At 39.9% G+C, this 18,671-nt stretch overlaps 1 protein-coding gene and 1 non-coding gene across 8 annotated transcripts in view; one reads left to right on the plus strand and one right to left on the minus strand.

The window, feature by feature from the left end:
- Tesk2 (testis associated actin remodelling kinase 2) overlaps positions 1–18,671 on the plus strand; it is a 139,151-nt gene that overhangs the window by 72,006 nt on the left and 48,474 nt on the right. The window lies entirely within an intron of this gene.
- On the minus strand, positions 15,888–15,993 carry LOC147827326 (U6 spliceosomal RNA). The gene has a single exon (XR_015452682.1). It is a non-coding gene; the product is annotated as a U6 spliceosomal RNA (small nuclear RNA).

An 18,671-nucleotide genomic window follows, 5' to 3' on the forward strand; every position in this document is an offset into this window, starting at 1 on the left:
AAAAAACCAGGATCTATGGGCTGGGGATTTAGCTCAGTGGTTCCAGTGCCTGCCTCACAAGTGAAAGGTCCTGAGTTCGATCCCCGGTGCCACAAAACAAAACAAAACAAAAACCAGGATCTCAAATTCTATAATCAATATAACTGCATATATATACACATGTATATTTGTGTATATATATATATATATACACACACACACATGTATATTTGTGTATATATATATATAGAGAGAGAGGCCACCAAAAAAATGTATACACACTTCAGGAAAAGAAAAACTTGTATAAATATTTTAATACTAAATTTATTGAAACATCTTGAGATTAATGCAAGTTACCTTTGGCCTCTACAATTACAAGAGGTGTTTAAAGTGGTGGCCATTAGCTTCCAGACATTTAGTAGTATGGTAAATTGCTGCCCATGTGTTTTCAATTTCTTCTTTAATGGCTGGCAGTGTGCTGGTTTTTCTGCAATGTATGACATCCTTTACAGTCCCCCATAAAAAGATAACACTATCTGTTGAAAAAAAATCATAGTATTTTTCTTTTCCTAAAGTGTGTATACATTTTTTGGGAGACTCTGTATATTTATGTACATCGGTTTATGAACTCAGTTCTCTCCATGATTCTGGTTGCAAACTGAACTGGACAAGAACCAAATCAAATTTTCCCTGAGATCAGCATTGAATCTAACCACTGAATTTGATTTGGTTCTCATCCAACTTGGTTTGCAACCAGAATTGTGGAGAGAATAGAGTTCGTGAACTGAGGTACCACTGGGTATGTTTTTCTGTCGTTAGGGGAAAAAAGACAAAGTAAATATACCAGAATATTGCTAGTAGGTACATATGTCTATATGATAAGATTACAGGTGTTTTTGTTTCCCCAACTTTTCTGTATTTCCTATTGTTCTCTAATGAGCATGACTGATTTTTTTTTTGTACAGGGATTGAACTTGAGACCTTGCGCTTGCCAGGCAGGTGGTGGAACCACTGAGCTAAATCCTTGGCCTATGACTGATTATTTTTGCCAGGACAGATCTTTAAAATTCTAGGACCAAGACCTGCCCACATAAAACTTCCACAGAGGTACAGATTGTGTAGAACTGTGTGTTTCCATCCTGATAGAGCCAGTGACCAAAGCACCTGGTTACCACATACCTGCTACCCATTTTCCTAGGAGTTTTTGGTGGGGAAAAAGGAATTAAGAAGAGAAATATATATATATTGGTTTGTTTGTCTTTAATGAAGTGCTGGGGATTGAACCCAGGGCCTCACACATATTAGATAAGCACTGTACCTCTGAGAGATTCACTCCCCCCAGTTCCTGCTGTAGATATTTAAAATGTGCTAGGTGTAGTATTACATGCTTGTCGTCCCATCACTAGAGGGGCTGAGGCAGGAGGATCGCAAGTTTGAGCCCAGCCTGATAAGGGGCAGACCTCCAAAATATATACTAACTCAAGCAACTCAGTAGCAAGAAACAACGCAGATTTTAAAATGAAGAATGAAGCTAGGGATGTAGCTCAGTGATAAAGCACTTACCTGGTAGCATCCACAAGGCCCTAGGATTGATCCCCAGCATAGAAAAAAAAAAGAGGGAGGGGAAACTTTAATAGACATTTCTTAAAAGAAGACATGTAAATGGCTAACTAGTTCATGAAAAAAATACTCAGCCAGTCATTAGGGAAATGAATTTAAAACTACAATGAGATTATCACCTGTTACCTGTAGAATGATTGTTATTAAAAAAGATGAAGGGCCGGGGATTTAGCTCAGTGGTTTCGCCGCCTGCTACATAAGCACAAGGACCCGAGTTTGATCCCTGGTACCAAAAAATAAAAATAAAAATAAAAAATAAAAAAGATGAGGGCTGGTCCAGGGATGTAGCTCAGTAGCACCACGCCTGCCTGGAAAACGCAAGGTCCTCAGTTCAATCCCTGGTACAAAAAAAAAAAAAAAGATGAGGGTTGGAGATGTAGCTCAGTGGTACAGGACTTGCCTAGCATGTACAAGGCCCTGGATTCAATCTCTACTAACACACACAGATACACACCCACATACACACACAAGAGATTATAGGTGTTGGCAAGGGAACCCTTGTAAGCTGTTGATAAAAATGTAAATTACGGCCGGGGATTTAGCTCAGTGGTTCCACCGCCTGCCTCAAAAGCGCAAGGACCCAAGTTCGATCCCCGATACCAAAAAAAAAAAAAAAAAGGAAAAGTAAGTTAGTACGGCTACTGTGGAAAACAATATGGAGGTTTCTCAAAAAACTGAAAATGGGGCTGGGGATTTAGCTCAGTGATGCTGCTGCCTGCCTTGCAAATGCAAGGTCCCGAGTAAACTGAAAAAGAAAAAAAAAACCAAAACACTGAAAACGGACTACCATCTGACTCAGTAATACATAGTCATGCTCCCATGTTCATTGCAGCAGTATTCATAATAGCTAAGATATGGAATCAGCCTAGGTGTTCATTAATGGATGAATGTATAAAGAAAATGATATATATGTGCAAAGAAATACCATAGGCTTTAAAAAGAAGGAAATTCTGTCCGTTGTTACACTTGGATGAATCCAGAGAAATTATGCTAAGTGAAATCAGACAGGGATAGAGAAACAATAACATGTTTTCATTTACATGTGGAAGCTAAATAAGTTGACCTTGTAGAAGTAGACTAGAATGGTAATGGGTCAACAGAGGTTGGAGGAATGAGGAAGGAATGGGAAGATGTTGACCAAGGGATACAAAATTTTATTAGACAGAAGGAATAGGTTTTTGAGATTTATTGCACAGAATGGTGACTATAATTAATAATTACCTAGGCATGGTGGCAAATGCCTGCAATCCCAGAATGAAGACTAGTTTAAGCCTTGCCTGGGTAACTTAGGGACTTGGCAAGACCCTGTCTCAAAAACAAATGAACTCACAAATGAATAAATAGGGCTGAGTATGAAGCTTGGTGTTAAGACTCTGGGTTCAGTCCCTAGTACCACCAAAAATAAATTTTCTGAATTGCTAAATTTCAAATGTCTTGTACAAAAAATGATGTGACATGATGAATATAGTAATTACCTCATTCTACAATGTATACTTATATCAAAACATCACATTTTACACCATAAATATATACTGTTACTACATGTATTTTAAAATTTTTAAATTATTTATTTATTGACTTATTTATTTTTTGGTACCGGGAATTGAACTCGGGTCCTTGTGCTTGCGCAGCAGGCAGTGAAACCACTGAGCTAAATCCCTGGCCTCACTTGTATTTTTTTTAAAAAGTAGTAATATAGTATGATTATTAAAAGTGAAGACATTAGAATCTAGATTACACTGCCTGGGTTCAAATCTTGGATCTTGAGAAAATGACTTAACCTCTCTAAGCCTTAGTTTTCCTATCTATAAAATGAGGGTAATGATAGTAAATACTTCATATAGTATTGTTATCTAGTGTTACTTAAATTAGTACATATGAAGGACTTAGAACAGTATCTGGCTTATGGTAAGTTGTTATTATTGTTAGTTTATTTTCCTCTGGCTTGTTCTTTTAAAAGTCTATTGAAGTCTGTCTTTCTTTAATTCATTCATTCACTCCATGTGATGGTTAAGCTTGATTGTGTTGACTTGATTGGCTTCTGGATCTCCCCAGGGGAGTGGTGGAGTGTGTCTGGGGGTGCACCATGGCCTCTGTCTTGTTCCTGGCTCCTTTCTCTCTGCCACTGTTCCCCTGCTCTGCCATACCCTTCAACCATGAAGATCCTGCCATGGAGCCAGCTGACCATGGACTGAATCCCCCCAAACTGTGAGCCAAAGTAAATGTCTCCTACAAGTTGTGGATGTTGAGTGTTGTGTCCAGTGATAGGAAAGCTGATTAATATGGTCACCAAACATTACTTGAGTGTCTTCTTCTGTTTTTAATATATTCAAGGATTTTCTGCCAAAGCAATGCTGTCCAATAGAACTTTTTGCAGTCATAGAAATGTCCTGTATTTGTGCTGCATAATAACCACAATGGCTGATGAACATGACATGAGGCTAGTGCAAGCAAGTAATTGAATTTTTTGTTGGATTTGATTTAAATTTACCACATGAAGTTAGTGACCTATTGTATTGGACAGCGCTGTGTGACAGCCCACTTATCTCTTCACCCTTGTTTTCGTAGACATATGTGTTCCTGCCTAGTTTTGAGACCAATGTTACTCTTACTACTCTTATGTCTCCTTGATGTACTTTCTAGCTTATTTTCTTCTGGCGCCATTGCTTAGGGATGATCCTCATCCCACTACCTTTAATTAATTAATTTATTAATTAATTATTTCCACTACCTTTAAATTACAAAAAGTAATATTCTTTGCTCTTAGCTGAGTTTTGTAATGTGTAAAAGATAGTGCTACTTAATGTTCACAATAAGCCAACAAATGAGATAATGCATATAAAGCCTCTAGCACAGGAACTGTCACACTGTATGTATAATATGAAAGGTTATATTTTATTTTATTTTTTAATTTTTTGGTACTGGGGATCGAACTCGGGACCTTGTGCTTGTGAGGCAGGTGCCGGAACCACTGAGCTAAATCCCCGGCCCTGTATGTATAATATGAAAAAATTATAATTACTTTTAACTATGGTGGGTTTGTGCTCTGATATTGACTACTTTTGTTCTTCATCAGCCATTTGTCTCGAATATACAGCAGTTTAAAAGCCTGGAAGAGGATTACTTTTTTTTTTTTTTCCCAGTACTGAGAATTGAATCCAGGGCCTTCACACTGAGCTGTATCCTAGGCCTGGTTAATTTTTTATTTTGAAACAGGATCTCACTACATTGCCTAGGTTGAGCTCAAACTTGGAATCCTCTTGCCTCAGCCTCCCAGAGTGCTGGGTTAATAGGCACATACTATTATACCCTGCAGATTACTTTTTTTTTTCTTTTGAGACAGGGTCTTGCTATATAGTTCAGGCTGGCCTTGAACTCACTGTGTAACCCAGCCTGGCTTTGAACTTGTGGCAGATCCTCCTGCCTCAGCCTCCCAAGTGCTGGGATCACAGGCGTACACCACCATGCTACCATGCTGCCTACAGATGACTTTTTTTGTTGTTGTTGTTTTTTGTTTTTTGGGTTTTTTTGGTATTGGGGATCGAACTCAGGACCTTGCGCTTGCGAGGCAGGTGCTGGAACCACTGAGCTAAATCCCTGGCCCTGCAGATGACTTTTTAAAAAGATGTTCCTAATTGTTTATATCTTTCCTGTATCTGTGTCTTTACTTATTGTATATTTTGAATATAGCAAAAGGAAGTTTTCTTAACCAGTGACTTAGAGCAAACAAATCCTCTTGGCTTTGTTTCCAGAGGAATAATAGCAGTAGAAACATTTATTATACTTCTCTAGGACCCTGTAGTAGCAAACTAAGCATGACTGTGATCCAATCTCAACGTCTTTATTTGTATTTCCTAAATGCTTCCTAGTTGTCATAGCAATTTACTGATAACACTTTACTTCTACTTTTTCTTACTGTTTTTTAGTCAGCAGTATACATACTCTAAGCTCTCTCTCTTTTTTTTTTTTGGTACTGGTGATCCAACATGGGACCTTGGCCTTTTGAGCCAGGTGGCGGAACCACTGAGCTAAATCCCTGGCCCCTCTAACCTCTCCTTTACAGGTATAGAAGCTGGAGCAGAAGTATAAGGCAGAGTTTCCCTCCAAAGTAAGATTATTGGATCTAAATTGGGAACCGTCCACCTCCTGGAACCCTATTATTTTTAGATTTGCTTCCTGAGGAGCTGGCCAGGGGAGGGATGTTGTGAGCAAATGGGGCTTCTCTTTCCTCCTTGGCTTTATGTAGCCAGAGCAGCTCCACCTTTTATCTGTTTTATATTGAACTTCTGTATAAGAGTTTTGAAGAAATAGTCTCTTGATTAAAAAAAGAGAAGTTGAAGATTCCTGTGTTGGTGGTATGGAAAATCGACTTGGGACAGAGGCTGTGTGCGCTGCCAGCTGGCGGGCATCTAATCCTCGGGACACCCTTCTCCTCTGCGCCCAGGGCTATTGTGTGCCCACAGGAGAGCAGGCTAGACATTTGCAGTGTTTTTTTCTTTTTCTTGACCTTAACCTTTCTGCTTCCCTTTTTCCTTTTATCTCTCTCCCTCCTAAGATTTCTATTTGGAAGGAAAAGAGTGGGCCTGGTACATTACAGAAGCAGTGTAAATTTTGTTTGTATGTCTTTTTAAAAAAATACATTGGTACAGTTAAGATTGGTTGTTTAACTATCAGTTGCTCTAAGTTATCAGTTTGTTTTTTTTAAAGAACAATGAAATACTTTGTTGAGTGCAGGGACTGATTGTGTGGGCCTCTTGTGGATAAGGTTGTTTACTCCAGGAAGCGTCCAAGATCTGTGACCCAATTCAACTCCCTGTTCACTTCCATTCCCCAATGGCCTTTCTGAGACCTGCACTAGGATTTGTTCTCATCTCTCGTTATTTTTCATGCCATGAAAAATTTAATATTTCTTTTAGGCTGTTTATATTCTCTTCCTTACTTTTTTGGGGGCCACATTCTGTATACTAATTCTTGTTCAAAATACTTCAGGTCCTCTTCAAAATGCATTTGTAACAATGTTATTGTCATTTGATTAAATGGAGTGTATGCCTTTGATTCACAAAATGCTTACTTAGAACTGCCCAGTCCTGCCCTGTGCTAGACATTATTGTGATTTGTTTGTTTATTTGTTTGTTTTCTAGGATAGGGTCTCGCTCTGTAGTTCAGGCTGACCTTGAACTCACTACCATATGTAACCAAGGCTGGCCCTGAACTTTCAGCAATCCTCCTGTCTCAGCGTCCCCCAAGTGCTGGAATTGCAGGTGCACCAACACTCCTGGTTTGGCTTTTATTTTTAAAAATTGCCTTCCTTTATTTGGACCTATTCATTTTCTCCAGTAAAAAAAGGGGCAAAGATATAGGGAAGATAATTCAGTCCAGTTAAAAGTAAAGAGGCCCCACTACAGAGATATATGAGAAAGAACAGATGCAAAAGTCCTTGAAGATTTAGAATCAAAGGTTAACTTCTGTGGGGCAGGGGATTTAACTCAGTGGCGCTGTGCCTGCCTGGCAAGCGCAAGGTCCTGAGTTCAGTTTCCGGTATGGAGGCGGGGCTTAACTTCTAATCTGAAGCAAGGAATAAAAGAATATTAAAGAGGGCCAGGGATTTAGCTCAGTGGTTCCGCCACCTGCCTGGCAAATGCAAGGTCCCAAGTTTGATCCCTGGAACCCCCAAAAAAGAATATTAAAGATGACTTTGGGTATTTTCTGCATAGGTTATGAGAAGATGGTTATTCTAACAACTGAGACTGGGAAACTATCCTCCCAAATTCTCATAGTACTAGTTTATGCCAGTCTTTGCTTCCTTTCACTCCAGTCTCCCTCCCTACCTGCTTCTCCATCCCCTCTTCTCCTTCCTTCCCTCCCTCCCTTCCTTTTCCTCTTTCTCCCTCCTCCCCTCCCCACTCTACTGATTGCATCCAGGGCTTTATGCATCTAGGCATGCACTCTGCTACTTAACTATACCTCCAGCCCCTGTTTTTCGTTTGTTTGGGTTTTTTTGTTTTGTTTGTTTGGTTTTGGTACCAGGGATTGAACTCAGGTCTTTGAGCTTGTGAGGTAGGCAGCAGAACCACTGAGCTAAATCCCAGTAGTGTTATGTTTTTTTGGGTTTTTTTTGGTACCAGGGATCAAAGTCAGGACCATGTGCTTGCAAGGCAGGCACGGTGCCACTGAGCTAAATTCCCAGCCAGCCCGTTTCTTGTATAGTTTGGTTCCTAAGGAACTGGGAGACAAGAGGCTTCTACTTTTTTTTTTTTTTTTTTTTTTTTTTTAACATAATATTGTCTAAGCTAGCATGGAGGGATACACTGGAAATCCCAGAAATCTTGGAGGCTGAGGCAGGAGGAAAACTGCTAGTTTGAGGCTAGCCTGGGCTACATGTGGTAGTGAGTTCAGGACCAGCCTGATCTACATAGGGAGACCCTGTCTCAAAAAAAAAGAAAAGGCCAAAAGCTTATTATCTTTTAGGAGGCTAGAGAAGATACTTCATCTACAAAATAAGAATAGAGAACCACAATGATTATTTTTCTTAGAAATTAAAAAAATAGAATAAATAAAGCCATTTCAGTAAGTCAAAGAGATAAAAGTTGGAGAAAATCCCCCATTACAGGGAAAAATAAAAATAGATAAAAGTTAAGAAAATTAAAAGACTAATCTAGGAAGTCTATTCTTTTAATTTATTTATTTATTTAAAATTATTTTTTTATTTGTTTGTTTGTTTTTTTGGTACCGGGGATTGAACTCAGGTCCTTGCACTTGTGCAGCATGCGGCGAAACCACTGAGCTAAATCCCCGGCCCTATTTTTTTTAATTAATAAGAGAACATACTCTAAGCTGGCACAGTGGTTCTATGCACCTGTAATTCCAGCACTGTGGAAGCCTGAAGCAGGAGAATCTCAAGTTTGAGCTCAGACTGGACAACTTAGCAAGACTCTCTCAAAATAAAAAAATAAAGGGAAATAAAAGGGCTGGGGATGTAGCTCAATGCAAAAGCCCTGAGTTCAGTCCTCTGTACTGAGAGAGAGAGAAGGGTGGGGTGGGGGCTTCCTGATTGAAAAGGGCCATTAAGGGCCAGGGATTTAGCTCAGTGGTACCGCAGCCTGCCTTGCAAGTGGAAGGTCCTGAGTTCGATCCTTGGTACCAAAAAAGAAAGAAAGAAAGAAAGAAAGAAAGAAAGAAAGAAAGAAAGAAAGAAAGAAAGAAAAGGCCTATTAAGTGCCCAACATGATGAATGAAAAAGACCCATCTCAGAGGATATCATTATGAAATTTTAGAATACAGATAATAAAAGGAAGAGTCTAAGGACTTGCACAGAGAAAAATAAATCTGATTCATACATAGGCCAGGGATGTAGTTCAGTGGCGCCACACCTGCCTGGCAAGCGCAAGGTCCTGAGTTCGATCCCGTATGTGTGTGTGGGGAAACAGACTGATTCATACAAATATTTGAGAATCAAAGTAGTATTAGATAGATCTCAACATGAGCTATGGAAGTTAGACCAGTGGAACAGAGATTTCAGAAAAAGGATTTTTGTCTTTTTTTTTTGGTACTGGAGATCGAACTCAGGACCTTATGCTTGCAAGGCAGGTGCCAGTGCCACTGAGCTAAATCCCTGGCCCTTGAGAAAAGGATTTTTGATGGTGGGAGGAAGGTGGGGGAGGGGAGGGAGAGAGAGAGAGTCAGAGACAAAGACAGAGACATAAGGAGAGAGTGAGTTAGAGAGCAGGAGGGAGGAAGAGAGAGCTACTGAGAGAGACTGACTTGAATATTCAAGGCATTCACCTGCTAAGCAGGTGTTCTTTGACAGAACTACATCCTCAGCCTTCTATTTAAGACTTCTATATCCAGACAAACTGAGAGTAGAATCAAGAGATTTTTAGACAGGCACGGTCTCAAAATGTTTTTGTCTGATGTATTCTTCCTTACAAAGCTACTGTAGGGTGTGTCCCATCAGAACAACAAAGTAAAAATATAAAGGAAGCCATGATATTTAGAAGAAAGAGTAGAAAGGTAACAAGAAGCCCCAGGATGATTGTTGTGCAAGAGAGTAAGTAGAGATGTTGGAGAGAGAGTGTGAGCAAAGGAGGTAGAGCTTTCCTGATGTGTTTAGCAGGGTGGAAATCCATATTCAGAAGAATTTTACAATTCTTTTGGAGGCTTTGGGAAGAATTACTGGTAGGTATTTAATAAGCAAATGAGGGCCGGGGATTTAGCTCAGTGGTTTCACTGCCTGCTGCGCAAGCACAAGGACCCGAGTTTGATCCCCGGTACCAAAAAAAAAAAAAAGCAAATGAAAGAAGAAGCAAAAAATTGTAGAAAAAATAAAATATAATCGTAGAGTATGTGCCCTAATAGTGATTAATAATGTCATGATAATATAAATGCTGAGTCTCAGTTTTTTCCCCTGAATATTGATCTTACCCAAATTTGTCTTCTGACGGTACTGGAAAGGAAATAATTTGAGTGTTAACCTCTTCAGCTTCAAGGGAAAAGTCAGTAGTGAAGATCAGAAATAGTGGTATAAGGATGATAGCTAGATGGAAACAGATAAGAACAAGAAACAGATGATAGGGCCAGGGATTTAGCTCAGTGGTTCTGGCGCCTGCCTCGAAAGCACAAGGTCCCGAGTTCGATCCCCAGCACCAAAAAAAAAAAAGAAAAGAAAGAAACAGGTGAAAATGGTGAAAGTGGTAGTGGAGTAGGATTCAGTGTTGTTTGGGTGGGGTAGGGACTGTTACTTTCATTATATGCCTGTTTGAAACTATATACATATGGGACTGATGAAAACTAAGGCTGGGGCCATATGGTAGCAGTAGAGGTGAGCAGGAGGGGTTGGAGTCTAAATATTTTTGAAAGAGGCATTGGGATTTCCCAATGAATTTGGTTGTAGGATATTAGCACAAGACGGGGTGGAGTCAAGATGACTATTGCTTAGGTTTTTGCCTGGAACAAACTGGAAGAATTGTATTGCCAGTAACTACGCTGGGGAAGACTTAGTGAAGAACAGGTTTTAAGACTGAGAGATCAGGAGATAGCAAGTTGGCAATTATAAGTGTGTCTGGAATTCAGACAACAAGTCCATGATGGTTTGCCCATTAATAATTGGGAACCCTGGACAAATTGTATAACCTCTATATTCTCAGTTTTTTCTTCTCAGTAGAGAGTAATAATAATATAGTGTACTAGATTGACAGGAAGATTAAGTGAAATAATGAACATAAAGAGTTCATTGCAGTACAAACACATTAAATCTACACTTTCCCATCGGTGCTGGGGTTTAAACCCAGGGCCTTTGCACTGAGCTACATCCTCAGTCCTTTTTTTTTTTTTGGTACTGGACATCGAACTCAGGACCTTGGGCTTGCAAGGCAGGCTCAGACACCACTGAGCTAAATCCCCAGCCCTCCCCAGTCCTTTTTTATGTTGAGACAGAGTCTCACTAAGTCACTGAGTTGCACAGGTTGATCTCTAACTTGTGGTTGTCCTGTTTCAGCCTCCAAGAATACAGGGATTCCAGGGGCGCACTGCCACACCTGGCAGCCTTAAATATTTTTATTGTTATAATCTGAAGCATCATATATTGAGGCTGTATAGCTTTAAATATCTTTGTGGGTTTTTTGTTTTGTTTATTTATTTATTTTTAAACAGCCTTGCCATGTAGTCCAGGCTGGCCTTGAACTAACTATGTAGCCCAGGCTGCTCTGGCCTCAGCCCCCTCCGCCATTCACCCCTCCTGCTGGGATCACAGCTGTGAGCCACCACTGCCAGTTTGAAGTTTAAGAGTAAGGATCGAGGGCTGGGATTTAGCTCAGTGGTTCTGCTGCCTGCCTGGCAAACGCAAGCCCCCCCCCCCCCGCCCCCAAGTAAGGGTCCAATCGCGACCCTGCCATTTGCCAGTTGTGTGCTCATTGGCAAGCTACTTAATCTCTCTTCAGTCCTTAAAATGGAGAGAATAATACCTATCACAACTGTTTTTGTAAGGATTAAATGAGATAAGCACTAAAAGTTTATTGTGTCTGATACATCCTTAAGTGCTTGGTAAATGTTCTGTATCACATCATTCATTCTTTGTGACCCACCCCCTCTCTGAAACAAGATCCAGGCTGTCTTTGAATTTGCCATGTAGCCCATGCTGGCCTCTAACTGAAATCCTCCTGGCCCAGCTTTTCAGCTGCTGGGATTCTGGATGCACACCACTGTGCCTGGCTTATCTGTGAACTTCCTGAAAAAGGAACCATCCTGTTTATTTTTTTACTGCCCTCTTAATCCCCTTTGCCTGGTACTGTGCTTAGTATATATGAGACAAGCAGTAAAAATGAAAACAAAAAATCAAACAAAACCGAAAATAGACCTAGGGTGTAGCTCATTGGTATAGCATTTGCCTAGCATGCGTGAGGCCGAGTTTGATCCTTAGCACTGTAAACCACAACAACAAAAATGTTTAATTCTCCTGTGTGTGGTGGTGCACCCCTGTAATCCTAGCATTCAGGAGGCTGAGTCAGGAGGATCACAAGTTTGAGGCCACCCTAGGGTACATAGTGCATTCAAAGCCAGCCTGGACTATGTAGAGAGATTCTCTCTCAACAGCCTCCACCAAAAAAAAAAATTGTTTTCCTATGGAGAGTCCAGTCTTGCTCATAGCAATTACTTGATACATGCTCATTAAATTGAAAGTTTCTTCCTTCTATACATTTCTTTCTCTTTGGGAGAGGGAGAAGTAGTAATCATTGTGACAGTATTTTTACATAAGTGAGTGTATGTTCATATAAATTGCTATTTTGGTGTGAGTTTATAAGTGATGTTAGAATAAAGAATAAATTTGGGAAAGAGGAAGCTTTTCAAGGCTTGGGGAACACAACTTAGATCCTTGGGTTTGTGAATATTATTTCTCTTATGAACTCCCTGAAATTTTTTTAAAAAGGCATTTTGGCAATATATATATGTATTCTCTGTCTCTCTCTCTCTCTCTCTCTCTCTCTCCCCCCTCCCCTCCCCCCACCCCACTGGGGATCCCACCCAGCGCCTTACATTCCTAGGTATCACTCTACCTCTGAGCTACGTAACTGACTCTAGATCTTTGTATTGCCTCACTAAAAAAATGTAAAATTAAACCAAGAACTTGATTGATCCTCTTGTTATTATGTGTAGTGCTATCGACAGGATCTGATTGTTGAGCAATCTGATTGTGTATTCTGCCTTTGGTGATGCTAAAGTTGGACTATGAAAATTGTGGACAGAAAAGAGAAAGCTAGACTGAGCCCCTTCAGTTCAGTATCACTTGATGTGAAGCTCTAATGGTTAATGTCTGTTAAGCTGAATTTTCCTCATGAGTTCTCGTATCTAGGACCTAGCACAACCAGTTTTCCATGATGTAATAGTTATAAAACATGTTTGAACTCCAGCAAGCCTTACGAAGGCTCTTACTGCCTTTTTATGGGTCTAAATTCATAGTTCTTTTGAAACTTGAGATCTGTGCCATTGCACATTCTCTCTCTCTTTTTTTAATATTGGTTAAGTTTTTCTAGTTGAAGTGATAGCATCTTTGCTTTATTTGGAAGTAAAATGAAAAGCGGTTCATTTTACCACATGCTAAAGCTTAGTAGAGTCTGGTGGAGTATGTTACAGATCCCTTCCAAAATTATAGGAGGAAATTGGCTAAAAAAACCCCCCAAACTTACTCCCTCCTCAGGATTGAACCCAGGACCTTCCTACTGAGCCACAACCCTATCCTCTACCCCCACTTTTTTTCTTTTTGGTACTGGGGATCAAACTCAGGACCTTGGGCTTTTGAGGCAGGCAGCGGAACCACTGAGCTAAATCCTTGGTTCATCTCCCCACTTTTTAAAAAGACAGGGTCTCACTAGTTTGCTAAATTGTCCAGACTGTTCTCAAACTTGTGATCCTCTGGTGTCAACCTCTTGCAGTTTTGGGACTGCAGTCTTCACCATGCCCAGCTACTTTTAAACTTTTTTTTTTGAAACAGAAGCTTGCTGTATATATATGTAGTTCAGGCTGATTGGAACTCACTATGTAGCCCAGGCTGGCCTCAAACTTGTGGCGATCCTCCTTACCCTTCTGAGTTCTGGGAGTACAGGTGTGTGCCACTATTTCCAGGTATTTTTTTTTTTTTTTGTAAAGATAAACCAGTTTAAGTTTCAGTGTTTTAGATGTAGGCCTTTTGGAAACTTATTAGTATCAAAATTCTGTCCATATTTTAATACACTATTATAGGTTTATTTCAAACCTCTTAATTGTTATTACTGTAACCTTTATTTTGTTTGTTTTTTGTGGTGCCAGGGAAGAACCCAGGGCCTTGCACATGTTAGACAACCATTCTGCTTCTGAACCAAATCCCCAGCTTCACCATAATCTTTTTTGTTGTTGTTTTGAGACAGGGTCTACTATGTAGTTCAGGCTGGCCTTGAGCTCACTATGTACCAGGCTGCCTCAAACTTTGGGCAATCCTTTTGCCTCAGCCTCAAAGTGCTGGGGTTATAGGCGTTCCCCACCACACCTGGCTCAGTATAACCTTTAGAGTCAACCATTTTTCTAGAAAGACCGGTACAGGCGAGAAGAACACTTATAATATGGATGCTGCTTATTGCACGAAAGTGGTAGCAGAAGAGCTTGTAAAGCAAATCAGTGAAATTTTCATTGATTCATAGGTAAGGTTTTTTTTTGTTATGAGTTTAGTGAGTGTGCTGGGGATTGAACACAGGGCCTCACACATGGTAAGCATGTGTTCTATTACTGAGCTACAACCCTGCTGAATACTTTTAAAAAATGAATAAAAAATAGTTATTATCGAACAACTGGCCATTTTTCTTTCTTATTGTCATAGGCACAACATAGGCTTTGGAGCTAAATGTCCAGATTCCAGTATCCTCTTTAATCATTGTTAAGTCACTTAAATCCTTTGAACCTCATTTTCCTATATGATAGAAGCAGAGCAATTTCCTCTCAGGTGATTCATATAGAGCACGTGATTATAGGTGAGCAATAAATAATCATTTTGACATTTTTTTTAGGGGGGCACCGGGGATTGAACTTGGGACCTTGCACTTGCGAGGCAGGCGCCAGAACCACTGACCTAAATCCCCAGCCCCTTTCTTGACATTTTTGACACAGTGGCCACAGAACTGTAGGTACAAGTCGAACAGTGGTAACAGTAGCATTAGTGTTTATTTGTTTGTTTAATCAGAATGAGGGCAGCTGAGTGTTTTAGCCTCCTGTCATACCCCACTCTTCACTTTGCTGTTTAGGTTAATCAAGTTTGGTCAACACTTAAACTTTACTGTTTAACTCTGAACTGTATATAGAACTGTGAGCTCAATAAATATCTGCCTCAATGTGAATGCCACCAAGGAACATGTTAATATTATTTCCCTTGTGGTTGTTTAGAAAGAGTCAAAGCCCAAAAACTACCTTAGATCTGAGAATGTTATAACACAGGATAGTGACCCATACAATTTTATGGTTCCTTGTGGCTACTACAATAAGTTATCACAAACCTAGTAGCTGAAAACAACTCAAATTTACTCTTTCAACTCTGTAGGTCAGAGGTCTGACATGGTCTACGGGGTTAAAGTGAAGATGTCTATAGGGCTATGTTCCTTTCCAAAGCTCTTTCCATGGGCTGGGGATTTGGTTCAGTAGAGCCACTGTGCCTGCCTGGGAAGAGCAAGGTCCTGAGTTTGATTCCCACCCCACTCCAAAAAAAAAATCAAAGGCTCTTTCCTTACTTGTTTTCAGCTGTGAGTGGCTGCTCCCGTTCCTTAGCTGTAGCCTCCTTCCATCCTCCAAACCAGCACTGGCACCTTGCACCTCTGATCTGAGTCTTCTGCCTCCCTTTCACCTGTGAGGATCCTTAGAGTACAAAGAACCATCTTAATAATCCAGGATAATTTATTTTACAGTCAGCGGACTAGCAGCTTTGTTTCCCCATGTGCAACTTTAATTCTAACTGCAACTCTCATGTATTCCCCTTGTGTTATAACAACACTTACAGCTTCTTGGATTAGGATATGAACATCTCTTGGAGGCCATTAGTCACCCTACCACAGTATCTCCATAGGGACACATTTTTTTAGCACATCCCTGCCTGTCACTATTAATTCATAATTAATAAAAGCTAAACTTTTCTTTTAAATGTAATTTTCCTCCCATGTTCCAATACATAAAGTTGCTCATTCCCTTTGTTGAGACTGCTGGTTGATAGTAGGGCCTAGGAAAGATCCCACCTTAGAATACAAATTTTCAGTTTTAATTAAATTCAGTAAATATTTTTTAAAATTATGGAACGTTTCATGAATTTTCATGTCAGTCTTGTGCAGGGCCATGTTTATCTTCTCTGTATCCTCCCAGTTTTATTATATGTGCTGCTGAAGTGAGTACAAAATTCAGTAACTATTTACTGAGCACTGTGAAGAAGGCAATGTTTTAAGTATATAGAGAGTTGCAAAACTGCAATGTCTTTAGTGTAGGTGGCTAACTACTGCAGCAGGCAGCCCAGAATCTCATGGGTTTAAAGGCTTGTTTCTTACTCCTATCTCACTTAAATGCAGATTGGATGGAGCTGGGAGGGGAGCTGTTTGTCATCCAGGATAAGATCTCAGATTCTTCTCTTTTTTGAGACAGGGTCTAGCTGTGTGGTTCAGGCTGGCCTTGAACTCACTGTAGAACCCAGGTTGGCCTGGAACTTGCAGCAGTCCTCCTGCCTCAGCCTCCCGTATGCTGGGATTACAGGTGTGTACCACCACACTCAGCTCCACTGGATCTCTGCATCTACTGGTAGATGAAAAAAGGGTGTGGAAGACATTGTTGAGGTTTTACTCGACAGATCGCATTCATTCTGTCCCTATACTTCTAGCTAGAATTCAGTGTTATGGTTATAACCCACTGTAATGAACACTGGGAAATACAATCTACTTCAGAAGGAAAAGGGAAGTAATTTGATGAATAAGTAGACATTCTTTTCCACACATGGATCTCTGCACTTGAGAACTTTATCTATCTATCTATTTATTTATTGGTACCAGGGATCGAACTCGGGTCTTTGAGCTTGCGTCTTTGCTCTTGCGTCTTTGCGCTTGCGCAGCAGGCAGCGAAACCACTGAGCTAAATCCCTGGCCCAAGAACCTAATTTAGTCAAAGAACTAGGGATAGATCAAACTGGATTTAGAAGATAGACCTGGTAAGTACTACGAGAGAGGTTTCAAAATAGGCTGATATGAGTGTCTATGGAAGAGTGAAATTGATTTTGATTGGAAGGATCAGAGAAATATTTGAAATTATGTCTCTGAATTAGAGATTATAACCAGCTCCCAAAATGATTTAATATGTAACCATGTCTGGCATAGTAAATCCTCTACAAATGCTTATTATTTGATGGTATTCTTGAGTTTTTAAGGAGTGGTAAAGCTTTGAAAAATAGCTGTTAGAAAAAGAAACTTATTCTAGCAACGATACAAAAGTGGAGAACTCAGGACATATTTAGGAGTGGCAAGTTATATAAAATACAGAGATGCAGGTGGATATAAAAGGAGGTAAGATAGGCATGAGATTGTTCAGATGTTTAAATAACATGCTAAAGAATTTGGACTTTAATCAGGAGCTGTGTGATCTGCTACAAAAGCTTTTGCAGTATCCAGTAGCTCCATAGGGAAGAGATCTATGTCTTGTCTTATTCATCTTTATATCCTTTCTATAATTGCATGAGATGTAATGTCACATAATTTAAGAGCACAGACTGCAGCCCACTGTTGCTTTTTAGTTATATGACTTGGGGCAAGGTATTCAATTTCTCTGTGTCTCAAGGTCTTTATTGGTATGATTGAGGTAATAAAAGTACTAGTTTTCTGGGTTATTGTGAATATTAAATGATTTAACATAATATGAATTGTTTAGAACAGTATCTGCATAGTCAGTCTCATTAAGAATTAGCTGTCTCAAGAAAATAAAACAACCCCCCCAAAGAACAAAAAAACTAAAAGTTGAAAATAATTAAAAAAAAAAAAGAGTTAGCTGTCATCATCATCTTTGTCATCATCATCACCAGTGCCTGGCACACATTAGATACTGAAAAATTTCGGAAAGATCAGAGTTGCTTTAAGTTTCCCCAGCAAGTGCTTATATTGTTGCTAATTAGGAGGCATTGGTCTAGAGGAAGAGATCGGAGGTGTGGCTAAACCTAGTAAAGGCAGGAAATGACGATGCTATGGTGTGTGGTAGATGGAGTGCTTCGCCAGCTCACAAGCATGTGAGTTCAGAAATCATTTGGAAGGAACCAAATTTGTTTGTGAGAAGAAAGTATTTGAACGAGGCATTAAGGATGGGTAGAATCTAACTGCATAGAATTAAGGAGAGAAAGGGCTGGGGGTTTAGCTCAGTGGTTTCGCTGTCTGCTGTGCAAGCACAAGGACCTGAGTTTGATCCCTGGTACCAAAAAAAAAAAAAGAAAATAAGGAGAGAAGCATTTTGGGGAATGGAAACAGCTTGAGAGCAGGCAAAGGTTGGAAAAGAATAGATCTTTTCTAAATGGGAAGGGGTCCAAGAGACTGAGAGTAAAGGGAGGGGCAAGGGAAAGGGGACATAAAAAGATTTAAGCTGTGTCATGTACATGCTAAACACTTACAATGAATGTAAACATTGTATGTTGCAAACATGAACTAAAAAAAAAAAATTAGCAATAATAATGAAAATGGGGAAAGGGGATCTAGGGATGGAGAAAGGGAGGTGAGTGGAGAAGGGAAAGAGAGGGCCAGGGATTTAGCTCAGTGGTTCCAGTGCCTGTCTTGAAAGTGCAAGGTCCCGAGTTCAATCCCCAGTACCAAAAAAAAAAGAAGGGAAAGAGAACGGGAATAAAAAGGAATCAAGAGGGCCGGGGATTTAGCTCAGTGGCAGGAACTTGCCTCTGAAGCACAAAGTCCTGAATTTGATCCCTGGTACCACCAAAAAAAAAAAAAAAAAGGAATCAAGATGTATCATGTACATGTCCCTACTCCCTAAGATGAATGTAAACTTAATGTAGTACAAACATGTACTAATAAAATAAATTTTTAAAAAAGAATGAT

Source organism: Heterocephalus glaber, unplaced genomic scaffold (assembly GCF_053883595.1).
Source record: "Heterocephalus glaber isolate CG9 unplaced genomic scaffold, H.glaber_assembly_v1.0 deba00001451, whole genome shotgun sequence".
Lineage (NCBI taxonomy): Eukaryota > Metazoa > Chordata > Mammalia > Rodentia > Bathyergidae > Heterocephalus > Heterocephalus glaber.